This window comes from Nomascus leucogenys, chromosome 2 (genome assembly GCF_006542625.1).
Source record: "Nomascus leucogenys isolate Asia chromosome 2, Asia_NLE_v1, whole genome shotgun sequence".
Lineage (NCBI taxonomy): Eukaryota > Metazoa > Chordata > Mammalia > Primates > Hylobatidae > Nomascus > Nomascus leucogenys.
The window spans coordinates 83,616,016-83,631,280 of NC_044382.1; the positions used below are offsets into that span (position 1 = coordinate 83,616,016).

The window sequence follows — 15,265 nt, forward strand, 5'->3', positions numbered from 1 at the left end:
GTGAAACCCCATCTCTACTAAAAATACAAAAAATTAGCCGGGTGTGGTGGCAGGTGCCTGTAGTCCCAGCTACTCGGGAGGCTGAGGCAGGAGAATGGAGTGAACCTGGGAGGCGGAGCTTGCAGTGAGCCGAGATCCCACCACTGCACTCCAGCCTGGGCGACAGAGCCAGACTCCGTCTCAAAAAAACAAAAAAACAACAACAAAAAAAACCGTATTTACTAAATTTTAGTATCAAAATAACAAATTATGTGTGTTTTGGGGAAAGAAACCTGGTTATTAAATCTTCATTTCGATTCAGTTCTATGTAAATTAAAATTCACTCTAAGAATTATTTTTTGGTATAAAACCTCATGTGCCCAAATGTGTTCAGGAGATAACTTGAGATTTTAGAATGGAAATATAAACAATCAAAACCAAGTTTCCTGAAACTTGCATTAAAATATTAGAAATATTAATAAGTCTAAAATGCCATTTTGCCACTGTTATTCATATTAACCAAAATATTAGAGAAGTAATATTTCAGACTAGATCAGGAAAAAATGTCTGAACACAATTCAAAAATAATCATTGATAATTTTTTAAAAAGTGGGTCTATAAATCGTAGTAATTCCTCAAAATGAAGTGCATAATTGGCACATCAAATATTTTGTCTGCAGGCAATTCTGTGCATTTTAGGTCAAAAATGTGGTCCCTTTAAGAGAGTCCTTGACTTCTCATTTTTCCGGGGACCCTTCTATGGCACTGGACCCCTTCGTATATAAAATGGTGAAAGCTGACTTGAATGTGCCATCACCACTCTGCTGGGAAAAACAGATGAAGGTGGCCCAGAGAAAACCACAGACTCCAGTGTTAAGCTGTTGTCCATTGAACAGGAACAAGGCTGAAGTTGGTCAGCTGGAACAGAGAGACAGAGTCCATTAGAGCCACATGGAAACCAAAGCCCTGAGTTCATATTACTGAGTAGGCGGAACTCACTTGTACAAAGGGCCAATACATCAGTCTGCTCTGGAATTTAAAAAAAAAAAAAAAAAAAAAGCAACAACTTAATTAGAATGCCTTTTATTTTTTCTTTATTTATTTTGTTTTTTATTTTTTGAGACAGGGTCTCACTCTGTTGCCCAGACTAGAGTGCAGTGGTACAATCTTAGCTCACTGCAACCTCTGCCTCCTGGGTTCAAGCAATTGTCGTGCCTCTGCCTCCTGAGTATCTGCGATGACAAACGCACACTACCTCACCTGGCTAAATTTTGTATTTTTAGTAGAGACGGGTTTTCACCATGTTGGCCAGGCTGGTCTCAAACTCCCGACCTCAGATGATTCGCCCACCTCGGCATCCCAAAGTGCTGGGATTACAGGTGTGAGCCACTACACCTGACCTAGAATACCTTTTAGCCACACAAAACAATTGCACAGTTCATTCCATAAAAGAATAAGAAATACTAGGCCAACAAGATGCCAAGGTAGTATTATATTTCAGACTAAGCTGATTAAATTAGACTACTAAGGCCACTAGAGTGAGGGGTTGGGGAGTTGTGGGGAAAAAAGCTATTAGGTAGAAGACATTTCTATTAATTATATATTTAACGTCAGAATGAAAAGTCTACTAGAATCAGTACCGATTCTGGAAGACAGCCGCTTTGGAAATGATAACATGTATTTATGCATTGCAATTTCCTGGTTACCATGAACAAATGATGCAGGAATGTATTTGTAAATACAGAATCATCAACGAATTCTCTTTTTTTAAATTAATTATTATTTCTTTTTCTGAGACATGGTATCTCTATGTTGCACAGGCTGGTCATGAACTCCTAGGAAAAGCAACAGTCGCACCGCAGCCTCCCAAAGTGCTGGGGTTACAGGCATGAGCCACCTCACCCTGCTGAATTATTTTATTTATTTATTTTGTTTGAGATGGAGTCTCATTCTGTCACCTTAGGCTGGAGTGCAGTGGCAAGATCTCGGCTCACTGCAACCTCTGCCTCCTAGGTTCAAGCGATTCTCCTGCCTCAGCCTCCTGAGTAGCTGGGATCACAGGCGCCTGCCACCACACTTGGCTAATTTTTGTATTTTTAGTAGAGACAGGGTTTCACCATGTTGGCCAGGCTGGTCTTGAAGTCCTGACCTCAGGTGATCTGCCTCCCTCGGCCTTCCAAAGTGGTGGGATTACAGGTGTGAGCCACTGTGCCCAGCCTTGAATTGTTAAAACTATATACCAAACCATTGTTTATGGAATGATTTTCAATAATATATTCAAACTATGTGATGCTATAGAACAAGTTTAGCCGAAATTTTCATATATTACAAAATATCTTAGACATTTTAACAAGCTTTATCCTATACAGTCCGATAAAAAAGTCACCATTATGAATTTTTTTTTAAAAAAGTCTTGGTATGTAAATTATATCTCAAAAAAAAGCTAGAGGTTTTTAAAATAGTTCTTAAAAGTGGTACTACAGACTTATTTTCTTCTTTTTACTAATTTGTATTTTCTGAAGTTTCTAAAATGAACAATTGCAATAAAAGCTTTATATTTATGTTTATATTTAAAAGTAGATATTATATACGATGTGTATGTATATGTATATATATATGTATATATATAGTTTTGTTTTGTTTTTGAGGCGGAACTTCGCTCTTGTTGCCCAGGCTGGAGTGCAATGGTGTGATCTCGGCTCACTGCAACCTCCACCTCCCAGGTTCAAGCGATTTTCCTGCCTCAGCCTCCGAGCAGCTGGGATTACAGGTGCACAGGACCACGCCCGGCTAATTTTTTGTATTTTTAGTATAGACTGGGTTTCGCGATATTGGCCAGGCTGGCCTCGAACTCCTGACCTCAGGTGATCTGCCCGCCTCGGCCTCCCAACATGCTGGGATTACAGGTGTGAGCCACAACGCCTGGCCATAAAGTATATTTTATATATAGGTATTTTTTTGAGACAGAATTTTGCTCTTGTGCATTTCAAATTCCCGAGCTCAGGTGATCCACCCACCTCGGCCTCCCAAAGTGCTGGGATTACAGGTTTGAGACACTGAGACTGGCCCTTAATTTTTAAATATACTTTAAATATAAAATATACCCCTGTAATCCCAGCACTTTGGGAGGCCAAGGCGGCCGGATCACCTGAAGTCGGGACTTTGAGACCAGCCTGACCAACATTGACAAGCCCTGTCCCTAATAAAAATACAAAAATTAGGCCAGGCGCGGTGGCTCACGCTTGTAATCCCAGCACTCTGGGAGGCCGAGGCGGGCGGATCACGAGGTCAGGAGATTGAGACCACAGTGAAACCCCGTCTCTACTAAAAACACAAAAAATTAGCTGGGTGCGGTGGCGGGCGCCTGTAGTCCCAGCTACTCGGCGAGGCTGAGGCAGGAGAATGGCGTGAACCCGGGAGGCGGAGCTTGCAGTGAGCCGAGATTGCGCCACTGCACTCCAGCCTGGGCGACAGAGCGAGACTCCATCTCAAAAAAAAAACAAAACAAAAATTAGCAGGGCATGATGGCAGGAATCTGTAATCCCAGCTACTCAAGAGGCTGAAGCAGGAGAATCACTTGAACCCGGGAGGCGGAGGATGCAGTGAGCTGAGACTGCACCATTGCACCCCAGCCTGGGCAACAGAACGAGACTCTGTCCCCCAAAAAAAATAATAATTTAAAACTTTAGCAAAAATAATCAGAAGACTAAACTCATCCAAACATGGCTTTCCTTCTTTCTTTTTTTTTTTTTTTTTCTTAATAGAGACGAGGGCTAAAGCCGGGCGCGGTGGCTCAAGCCTGTAATCCCAGCACTTTGGGAGGCTGAGGTGGGCGGATCACGAGGTCAGGAGATCGAGACCATCCTGGCTAACACGGTGAAACCCCGTCTCTACTAAAAACACAAAAAATTAGCCGGGCGTGTTGGCGGGCGCCTGTATTCCCAGCTACTCGGGAGGCTGAGGCAGGAGAATGGCGTGAACCCAGGAGGTGGAAGTTGCGGTGAGCCGAGATCGCGCCACTGCACTCCAGCCTGGGGGACAGAGAGAGACTCCGTCTCAAAAAAAAAAAAAAAAAAAATAGAGACGAGGGCTCACTATGTGGGCCAGGTTGGTCTTGAACTCCTGGCCCCAAGTAATCCTCCTGCCTCCGCCTCCCAAAGGGTTAGGATTACAGGAGCCACTGTGCCTGGCCATGGCTTTATTTCTTATGGCTGTGTTTTTTTCTTGTCAGAATGTAGTATCATGTAGTAGTATATTTTGTTCTCAAACCATTCCCCCACAAAAAGGAATCAGGACACCTCAGAGAATTGGCTGATTCTAGGGCCAGGGCAGGGCAGGTGCAAGGTACAAGATGGTCCTGGAACACACTGTCATGCCAGAAAGGAAGTGGCTTACGAAAGAAGAAAAGGAGAAAGAAGATGGGTGATGTCACAGGACACAGGAACCAGCTTGGAGGGACTGCCACTGGCCAAATCTGGGACATGTGAGCACTAAAAATGATTAAACCCTGCCATGAACTCTCCTCTGTGCTTTGGCAATCTCCCTCTGAATAGGCCAAAGGCATCTGGCATTCAACATTTCCCAAACTGAACTCACCTCATTTTTTTTTTTAGATGGAGTCTTGCTCTGTCACCCCGGCTGGAGTGCAGTGGTGCAATCTCGGCTCACTACAATCTCTGCCTCCCAGGTTCAAGTCATTCTCCTGCCTCAGCCTCCTGAGTAGCTGGGATTACAGGCGTGCGCCACTATGCCTAGCTAATTTTTTGTATTTTTAGTAGAGACAGGGTTTCACTATTTTGGTCAGGCTGGTCTCGAACTCCTGACCTCAAGTGATCTGCTCACCTCAGCCTCCCAAAGTGATGAGATTACAGGCATGAGCCACCATGCCAGGCCAGTTTTATTTTTTTAAATACAGACGGGGTCTTGCTATGTTGCCCAAGCTGGTCTCGAACTCCTAACCTCAAGGGATCCTCTCGCCTCAGCCCCACAAAGTGTTAGGATTACAGGTGTGAGCCACCACACCCGACGTGCTTCCTTATTTCTTATGTGAACTTGGTTACAATAACCCCCCACTTTGGTTTCCTCTGCTGCCATTACCTAACCGTGAAGTTCAAGATCCTCAGCTCCGGGTGTTCAACAGTCTCCAGGATCCAAACTCATTCCACGTTGCTCAACAAATACTCTGTGAACACCAAACTGCCTGTGGTTTCTCCTCTCCTGGCATACCATGGTGCTTTACACATTGTCAACTCTACTCAGCTCTTCTGCCCCTGGAATGACCTGTCCCTCAGTATGTGCCTAACTCCAGATCTTGTTTTTTATTTTTATTTTTTTATTTTGAGACAGGGTCTAGCTGTGTTATGCAGGCTGGAGTGCAGTGGCACAATCATAGCTAACTGCAGTCTCGACCTCCTGGGCTCAGGAGATCCTCCCACCTCAGCCTCCTGAGTAGGTGGGACTACAGGTGCGAGTCACCACGCCCAGCTCATTTTTGTATTTGTGGAGATGAGGTTTCATCATCATATTGCCCAGGCTGGTCTCAAATTCCTGAGCTCAAGCAGTCCACCCACCTTGGCCTCCCAAAGTGCTGGCATTACAGGCATGAGCCACTGTGCCTGGCCCCAGCAAGACTTCCTTGATCCCCACTCCCACACCCCCTCGCTGTGCTAAGTACCCATGGGCTCTGAGAGCATTTCTCGTCGAACTCTAGTTAACGACTTGTCTATTTATCTATCTATCCCGCTAGACTCTAAGTCCCTTTAGGACAGAATCTCTGTTTTATATGTTTTTTTGGGTATCTTCCACTAACACCTAGGACAGCACTTGGAAGACAGTTTCTTATCTTTTTTTTTTTTTTGAGACGAAGTCTCCCTCTGTCTCCAGGCTGGAGTGCAGTGGCACAATCTCGGCTCACTGCAGTGGCACGATCTCGGCTCACTGCAGCCTCCGCTTCTCGGGTTCCAGCAATTCCCCTGCCTCAGCCTCCTGAGTAGCTAGGATTACAGGCACCCACCACCCTGCCCGGCTAATTTTTGTATTTTTAGTAGAGACAGGGTTTCACCAAGTTTGCCAAGATGGTCTCAATCTCTTGACCTAGTGATCCACGTGCCTTGGCCTGCCAATGTGCTGGGATTACAGGTGTGAGTCACCGTGCCCAGTCGACAATTTCTTATTACACAGGAAATCTTCCCAAGAAATCTCCACATGGGCTGGGCTTTAGACTGCTAGTATACCCTCTTTCTTTTCCTGAGGGTAGATGAGACTCAATCACTGTAACCACTGTTTTTTTAAAACAGTATGTAAATATTCCTGTGGTTTTGTTCATTTACAAATCCCTGCCTGAAGCTTCTTTCTTTCCCAATTCTACTTCCTGCTCTTTTTTTTTTTTTTTTTTTTGAACCAGGGTCTCACTCTGTAACTCAGGCTGGTGTGCAGCGGTGCAATCACAGCTCACTGCAGCCTCTACCTCCCAGGCTTGCAATCCTCCCATCTCAGCTTCCTGAGCAGCTGGGACCACAGATGCTTCCCAGTATGCCCATCTAATGTATTTTATTTTTGTAGAGATGGGGTCTCACTGTGTTGCGCAGGCTGGTCTCAAACTGCTGAGCTTTAGAGATCCTCCTGCCTCAGCCTCCCAAAATGCTGGGATTACAAGTGTGAGCCGGCTACTTCTTGCTCTTTTTTTTTTTTTTTTTTTTTTTTTTTTTGTGACACAGTCTCACTCTGTCGCCCAGGCTGGCGTGCAGTGGCATGATCTGGGCTTAGTGCAGCCTCCGCCTCCCGGGTTCAAGTGATTCTCCTGCCTCAGACTCCCAAGTAGCTGGGACTACAAGATCGTACCACCATGCCCTGCTAATTTTTTTTTATTTTTAGTGGAGACAGGGTTTCACTATGTTAGCCAGGATGGTCTCCATCTCCTGACCTTGTGATCCACCCGCCTCCACCTCCCAGAGTGTTGGGATTACAGGTGTGAGCCACCGCCCCTGGCCCTTGCTCTTTAAAAAAAAAAAAAAGTTAGATGTACATATCTCCATAGACTTTACAACATAATGGAAAAACTTATTCCTTTTTCCAAAGTAAAACAGAAGAAGTGGCTGGGCATGGTGGTTCACACCTGTAATCCCAGAACTTTGGGAGGCTGAGACAAGCGGATCACCTGAGGTCAGGAGTTCAGAACCAACCTGGCCAACATCGTGAAACTGCATCTCTACTGAAAAATACAAAAAATTAGCTGGATGTGGTGGTGCAAGACTGTAATTCCAGCTACTTAGGAGGCTGAGGCAGGAGAATTACTTGAACCTGGGAGGCAGAGGTTGCAGAGAGCCGAGATGGTGCCACTGCACTCCAGCCTGGGCGACAGAGTGAGACTCCGTCTCAAAAAAAAAAAAAAAAATTAAAAACGCAAACAAACAAATAAAAAAACCCAAAAAACAAAAAAACAGAAGAAAATCACATTTGGTTGTCACCATGGGGTCCTCAATTTCTGCCCTAAGAGAAATCACAAGAGTTCTGAACACATTTCTTGTAGTTACTGTTCCTGAGTATAGAAGCTCAGGGGAAGCCTCTGACTTCAAACCTCTCCATCCTCTGCCTTTAGCCATCAAGTAATGCTGCCTCAGGGGTTTGGTACCATCCAACAGATGATGCTAGAAGCTGTGGAGGTAATAGCTGGGTGTGGCTCAACACTGCTTTTGATAGGGAATGAAGAACATGTGACGCCCTAGGCCGGTCTGTGAACATTCTGTAATCCCAAAGATTTACCTCCTTGCGATGAATGCAATCAAACATGCTCTAGGGCAGAGATGAAAACCATCCCTGATTTTGCCAGGCCTAAAGCACATTGTTCAATAAATATTAACTGAATCAATGAATAAATATGTATTGGACTGGATTGTATGTATTTGTGCTGAGCAAACAGTAAAACGGCTGATTTGCTTCAAACCTTGGAATAACCCTAGGAAATCTTCTCCTTCGCTATCAACACCTTTGTGATGTTAAAGTTCTTTTCACCAGGACTCTGCAGGATGCTCAACTGAAAACATTGGCTCTGAAAGTGGGAATGATTCCATTAAACCACTCACAGTCTACGATCCCTATTTTGCAAATTGAATCCCAAATTTACAAAATAAATTGTTGTCCCTTTGGCTGCAAAATTTACAAAATAAATTGTGATCATTAATAAGAGTTAATATAATAAAGTCAGAAATCATTGAGAACATGGACTAAAACTCAGAGATCTTTTCTTTTCTTTTTTTTTTGAGACAGAGTCTCGCTCTGTCACCCCGGCTGGAGTGCAGTGGCGCGATCTCGGCTCACTGCAAGCTCCGCCTCCTGGGTTCACGCCATTCTCCTGCCTCAGCCTCTCCGAGTAGCTGGGACTACAGGCGCCCGCCACCACGCCCGGCTAATTTTTTGTATTTTTAGTAGAGACGGGGTTTCACCTGTTAGCCAGGATGGTCTCAATCTCCTGACCTCGTGATCCGCCCGCCTCGGCCTCCCAAAGTGCTGGGATTACAAGCGTGAGCCACCGCGCCCGGCCCTCAGAGATCTTTTCTTTTTTTTTTTTCTTTTTGAGATGGAGTCTTGCTCTGTTGCCCAGGCTGGAGTGCAGTGGTGTAATCTCGGTTCACTGCAACCTGTCTCCAGGTTCAAGTGATTCTCCTGCCTCAGCCTACTGAGTACCTGGGATTACAGACATGCACCACCGTGCCCAGCTAATTTTTGTATTTTTAGTAGAGACAGCGTTTCACCATATTGGCCAGGCTGGTTTCAAACTCCTGACATCAAGTGATCCGCCTGCCTCAGCCTCCCAAGTGTTGGGATTACAGGTGTAGGCCACCGTGCCCCGCCCAGAGAAAGTATTTCTTTCCATTTCATGAGAAGTATAGACACTCTTAAAGGCTCTCCTCATACATCTATCAAAATAACTTTAAAATTTCTCTGTCAAAATATTGGACCCTTCTGCCAACCAAACTGGAGCTCTAATTTAGGAATAGTTTAATAAAAATGTACTTAATGTTGAGGTGGGAGAATCACTGGAGCACAGGAGTTCGAGGCCAGCCTGGGCTACATAGTGAGACTCTGTCTCTACCAAAAATTTACAAATAATTAGCTGGGTGTGGTGGCACATGCTGTAGTCTCAGCTACTCAGGAGGCTGAGGTGGGAGGATCGCTTGAGCTCAGGAGGTCCAGGCTGCAGTGAGCCATGATCATGCCACTGCATTCCAGCCTGGGTGACAGAATGAGAGCTTGTCTCAAAAAAATTTTCTTTAATTAAAAAAAATATATCCATATATATATATATCCATATATATATATATCTCCATATATATCCATATATATATATCCATATATATATATATCTCCATATATATCCATATATATATCCATATATATATATATCCATATATACATACACACACACGCACAAAGAATCCTGATATGATTATACAAATGTATCAAATCATCACATGTATTCTGAAAATACATACATATATGTGTCAATTAAAACATTTTTAATCTTTATAAATATGTACACAAAAAGTATATATTTTTGTGGATCTATGTACATATATACATATCTATGTATATATACGTGTATGTATATATACACATACATACACAAAAAGTTACTGATTGTATATGTATATATATTGTATTGTATATTGTATATTGTGTGTATATATATATATATATATATACACACACACACACAAAAAAAGATACTGATTATATTTTCAAACGCCTGTCTTACCATATAGGTGTTCCAGAATTTCTGTTTCAGGTCCAAAAATATGTCATCCTTTCCCTGGAGAATGCTCATACCTATTTGCAAAAACACCAAAAGAATTTTAAAAGATTCAGTAGAGTACCGTATAACAGTTCATGTTTAAGTTTCCCATTCCAAAATGCAAAGTAACCATCACTATCATCCATCAATATGACCCTCTGACCCAACAGTGAAAAGAGAACATAGACAGGTACCGTGGCTCAAGCCTGTAATCTCAGCACTTTGGGAGGCCGAGGCAGGCAGATTGCTTGAGTTCAGGAGTTAAGAGACCAGCCTGGGCAAAGGGCAAAACCTCATCTCTACAAAAAATACAACAATTAGCCAGGTGTGGTGGTGTGGCTGTAGTCACAGCTACTCAGGAGACTGAGGTGGGAGGATTGCTTGAGCCTAGGAGGTGGAGGCTGCAGTGAGCTGTGATCATGCCACTGCACTCCAGACTGGACAACACAACAAGACCCTGTCTCGAAAAAAAAAAAATAATAAAACATAGTCTCCACTCTAAAACTAGAAAATTTTAAAGGAATGATAAATATGAAGTGAGAATAGCAGAGTATAAAAGTTATAGCAGAACAATTATTTTTTCAAAAACTATAACAATTCACAGAAACAATCAAGTTACAAATAGTGGGTCTATAGGTTACTTTTCTCTACCTTCCAAACATTTTGTGAAAAGTTGAACATTTGGACATTTTGAAATTTTAATTTCTTTTAAAAAAAGCTAGTGGGCTGGGCGCAGTGGCTCATGCCTGTAATCCCAGCACTTTGGGAGGCTGATCTGGCGGATCACCTGAGGTTGGGAGTTCGAGACCAGCCTGACCAACACGGAGAAACCCCGTCTCTACTAAAAATACAAAATTAGCTGGGCATGGTGGCGCATGCCTGTAGTCCCAGCTTCTTGAGAAGCTGAGGCAGAAGGATCGCTTGAACCCAGGAAGTAGAGATTGCAGTGAGCTGGGATCGGGCCAATGCACACTCCAGCCAGGATGATAAAGTGAGACTGTCTCCAAAAAAAAAAAAAAGAAAAGAGAACAATCTCACTAATTTCACCAGTTGTTTCCTCATTTGTAATATGAGAGTAATAAGAACAATCTCAGGTGCGAGGGCTCACGTCTGTAATCCCAGCACTTTGGGAGGCCGAGATGGGCAGATCACTTGAGTTCAGGAGTTCGAGACCAGCCTGGCAAACATGGTGAAACCTTGTCTCCATAAAAAATGCAAAAATTAGCCGGGCATGGTGGTGTGCATCTGTAATGCCAGCTACTTGGTAGGCTGAGGCAGGAGAATCGCTTGAACCTGGAGATGGAGGTTTCAGTGAGCTGAGACCAGGCCACTGCACACTCCAGGCTGGGCAATAAAGCAAGACTGTCTCAAAAAAAAAAAAAAAGAAGAAGAAGAAAAGAAAAAGAGAACAATCTCACTAGTTGTTTGAGGATTAAATAGCATTCTGGTCCCCTACCCCTTCACCGGTGTACAAGGCTTCCGTAACAGGTGCTAGGAAGCTGTTTGCAAATCTAGCCTGGAAATCACACGCCGGGACCAGGCACAGACCTTCTGAGAAAACAGGAGGCCCTAGATCTCAGGCTGTCTGTTCTCCCGACCCACTGACCCCATCAGCCATGTAGCTGGCCGCAATGGCAACAGGCAACCAGGTGGTTTGTGTTTCTGGTGGGGTCTGTAGGGAAAGGAAGTGAATTCAACTCTTAACAATAAGGCGCAGGGGGCAGGGTAGGTTTCTTCAAGATGGTGGCTTGTCTGACCTCAACCTGGTTTAAAAAGCACCAACAGCCCTTAGGAGAAGTTCCCTCCCATTTGAGGGGAAATCTGTGATCCCCAATCCCAAGGTCAGGCTTAAGACCCATAGAGATTTTCTCCCCAGTTACCCACCCCATCCCCTTCAAGGCTATAGAAATTGCAATGATGATAGAGGCCACAGGGCCCCTTCTGTGAGCAGACGGAGGATCTCCAAAGATTACAAGAATTAAAGCAACTTGAGCAATCAGCCTGTTTTACAGCCTCCTGACCTCAACCTGTTCTTCCCCAACCCTGGGTGGAATGAGGTCACCCTGTTTGTTTAAATCAGCTCCTAAGTGACCCCAGGTTACTTATAGATGAACCCAAGTTAACTCTCCTCATTACCATGCTAAAGTCTTCACCCCGGGAGAAGCTATAGCTTCATGACTATAACCTATGTAACCTATGCAACCTATGTGCTAGCATCATGACTCACTGGGATCCCTACTCTACATGCAATCATGCACCCTCTCCTTTCTCCACCACCCCACAAAACCCTCCTGTCTCTTTCTCTGGCGGACACACTACTTGGGAGAATATGCCCAGTGTCTTCCTTACTTGTGCCAAGTAAAACTCCCATTGATCAAAACCTGACTCTTGGTGGAGTCATTTGTGACTCGTTAGGGGAATGAACCCCGGTATTTTTCAGGTAACATTTCCATTGTTCTTATTGTAGGCAGTAGAGAAGGTTTCCACAGTCAAGCCCCTGTTCCCCACACCCCAGGCCCGGGTTGGATTTTCTAAGGAGAGGGTTCCCTGAACCCTCACAGGTATATAGTCCTCCATGGCAAGGATCCAAGGTCCCTTGATGTTTCCCGTGGGACCCCAGGGGAAAATCTTGTTACCAAAGCAGGACTAGGCCCCTGGGCATGAATTTGCTGAAGATCCAGGCCCAACCTCAGATTCCACCTGCTGTGCCCCCCAGGGTCACCGGTCCCCTTGCATTTTGTTCCTGTGTTGGCCCCGGGGCCCCAGGAGTGGATTTTCTGAACAGCAGGTCGGTTCCTTCCCTGCCCCACGACTGGTTCACGGTCATTGCAGCTGCTATGGCCTTGAACTAGAATCTCCTTTATTTTCCCTTGGGCTTTTTTCAGGGGGCAAAGACCTCCGCAGCCCTGCCTACTCCACCCTTGGCCTACACCCAACCCCAGAGTCTGAGCCCCGACCCTAGTCCTCTGAATTCCTGACCTGGTGGACCTCTGGCTCCCCAATTTCTCGGCTCCCCAGCCAGTGCCTCCTGCAATTTCTCGCAATCAAACACCCCAGCCTCCAGCCTTTGCCCTGGCCCTTCAGGCTTCTGAGGCAGCCCAGGTCTCAGAGCCCCGGCTCCTGCCCGGGTCCCCAGGCTTCTGCAGCGCCCTCCCTCCAGCTGCTTGATCCTCGAGTCCCTGCCTCCAGTCCCTCAATACCGCGTCCCACCCCCCAGGTCCCCTCCCCGCCCCTCACCGATTTAGAAGGCCTAGACCGCGATGGGCGCACTGACCACCTGGTCGCACAGCAACTTGGCCTGCACGGCGCGCGGCGCGCGGCCCGGGAGCGCGCTCTCCAGCAGGCCTAGCCACAAGTAGTTGAAGTTGGCGTGGTAGGTCACCACTAACGTGGCCACGCGCCGCGTCTGGCGCCAGTCGGCCTCGCCGCCCTGCAGCCGCTGCTGCAGCGCGTCGCCGGCCGAGAGGAGCAAGCCGTAGAGCAGCACGTTGGTGGGCCACGGGTGGCGCCGGGCCGCGCGCGACAACGCCGGCCAACAGCCCGTCATGTCCGTGCTGTGGGCGCCCGTGATCAGAAGCCGGCGTGGTCGGCGGCTTCCTGCACCACGTCCGGGCCTCCCGGGCCTCCAGCAGCCCCTCAGTCGCCGCCGCCTGCACCTGCCCCCTCCAGACGCTCCGGGGCGATTGGGCGCCCCGCGCACACCCAGCTCGCGCCGTCCAATCCGGAGGCCACGGGCCGTCGTGAGGGCTGAACGTTTGAAAGGTGCCCGGCCCACCCCCCTGCATGGGTCCATTCACACAAAATACCCAGAACAGGCAAAGCCACAGAGGCAGTAGGCATGGGGTTATTTATTTATATTTATTTTTATTAATTAGATTTTTTTAGACGGAGTCTCGCTCTGTCGCCCAGGCTGGAGTGCAATGGCGCGATCTGGGCTCACTGCGACCTCCGCCTCCCGGGTTCAAGCGATTCTTCTGCCTCAGCCTCCCAGTAGCTGGGACTACACGCGTGCGCCATCACGCCCGACTAATTTTTGTATTTTTAGTGGAGACGGGGTTTCAATATGTTGGCCAGGCTGGTCTCCAGTGATCTGCCCGCCTCGGCCTCCCATATGGGATTATTTTTTGGAGTGACGAAAACATTTTGAAATTAGACAGGTGTGACGGTTCCATAATTTTGTGAATATATTAAAAAGCACTGAATTGTACACTAAAAAAAGGATGCATTTGGCCGGGCACAGTGGCACATGCCTGTAATCCCAGCACTTTGGGAGAATTAGACAGGTGGATCCTTTGAAGGCAGGAGTTCCAGACCAGCCTGGACAAAATAGGAAGACCCCATCTCTACCAAAAAAATAAAGAAAAAAGTATTGTAATTAGCTTGCAGTGAGCCGAGATGGCGCCACTGCACTCCAGTCTGGGTAACAGAGTGAGACTCCGTCTCAAAAAAAAAAAAAAAAAAGGAAAAAGAAATGAAGGGATAGCAAAACTCAGTTACCAAAATGGCAATGTGTTTTAACTGTTTACAGGCCAAGAATTCACATTTGCAACACACACAATACACTGTACTGATCGTGTGACTTCCTCTAGAGAGAATGTCAAAAGTTACAATGCGAGGGCTTTTATGAATGCGAGATGAGGCCCAGTGTGCCTTCTCCTCTTCAGTTTGTGCCTCAATGATCATCGCCTCCCAAAACATATGCTGAGCTCCCAGCTTCCAGGCACTGTCCTAAAAGTGGGGTGTCAGTGGGAACCCAAGCAACAGACACTGCAGGGTCTCTCACCTCATAGAACTCATTTTCTCCTTGCTTCTTTTTTTCTTCACCTTTTTTTTTTTTTTTGAGATAGGGTCTTACCCTGTTTCCCAGGCTGGAGTGCAGTGGCGCAATCATAGCTCACTGCAACCTTAAACTCCTGGGCTCAATGGTGCTTCCTGCCTCAGCCTCCTGAGTAGCTGGGACTACAGGCACCCGCCACCATGTCCGACTAGTTTTTCTTTCTTTCTTTTTTGTATGTTTAGTAGAGATGGGGTTTCATCGTGTTAGCCAAGATGGTCTTGATCTCCTGACCTCGTGATCCGCCCGCCTTGGCCTCCCAAAGTGCTGGGATTACAGGCATGAGCCACCGTGCCTGGCCCTGATTTTTAACTTTTCTTTTTTCTTTTCTTTTTTTTTTTTTTTGAGACAGACTCCTGTTGCCCAGGCTGGAGTACAGTGGTGCAATCTCACTGCAACTTCTCCCTCCCAAGTTCAAGCGATTCTCCTGCCTCAGCCTCCCGAGTAGCTGGGACTACGGGCATGCGCCACCATGCCCGGATCATTTTGGTATTTTTAGTAGAGATGGGGTTTCACCATGTGGGCCAGGCTGGTCTCCAACTCCTGTCCTCAGGTGATCCGCTGGCCTTGGCCTCCCAAAGTGCTGGGATTACAGGCATGAGCCACTGCACCTGGCCTTGATTTTTAATTTTTAATTTTGAAATAACTACAGACTTTGAAAG

At 46.2% G+C, this 15,265-nt stretch overlaps 1 pseudogene; it reads right to left on the reverse strand.

Moving 5' to 3' along the window:
* Positions 1-307: 307 nt before the first annotated feature.
* On the reverse strand, positions 308-13,411 carry LOC100580262 (annotated as a pseudogene).
* Between the last annotated feature and the right edge of the window lie 1,854 nt (positions 13,412-15,265).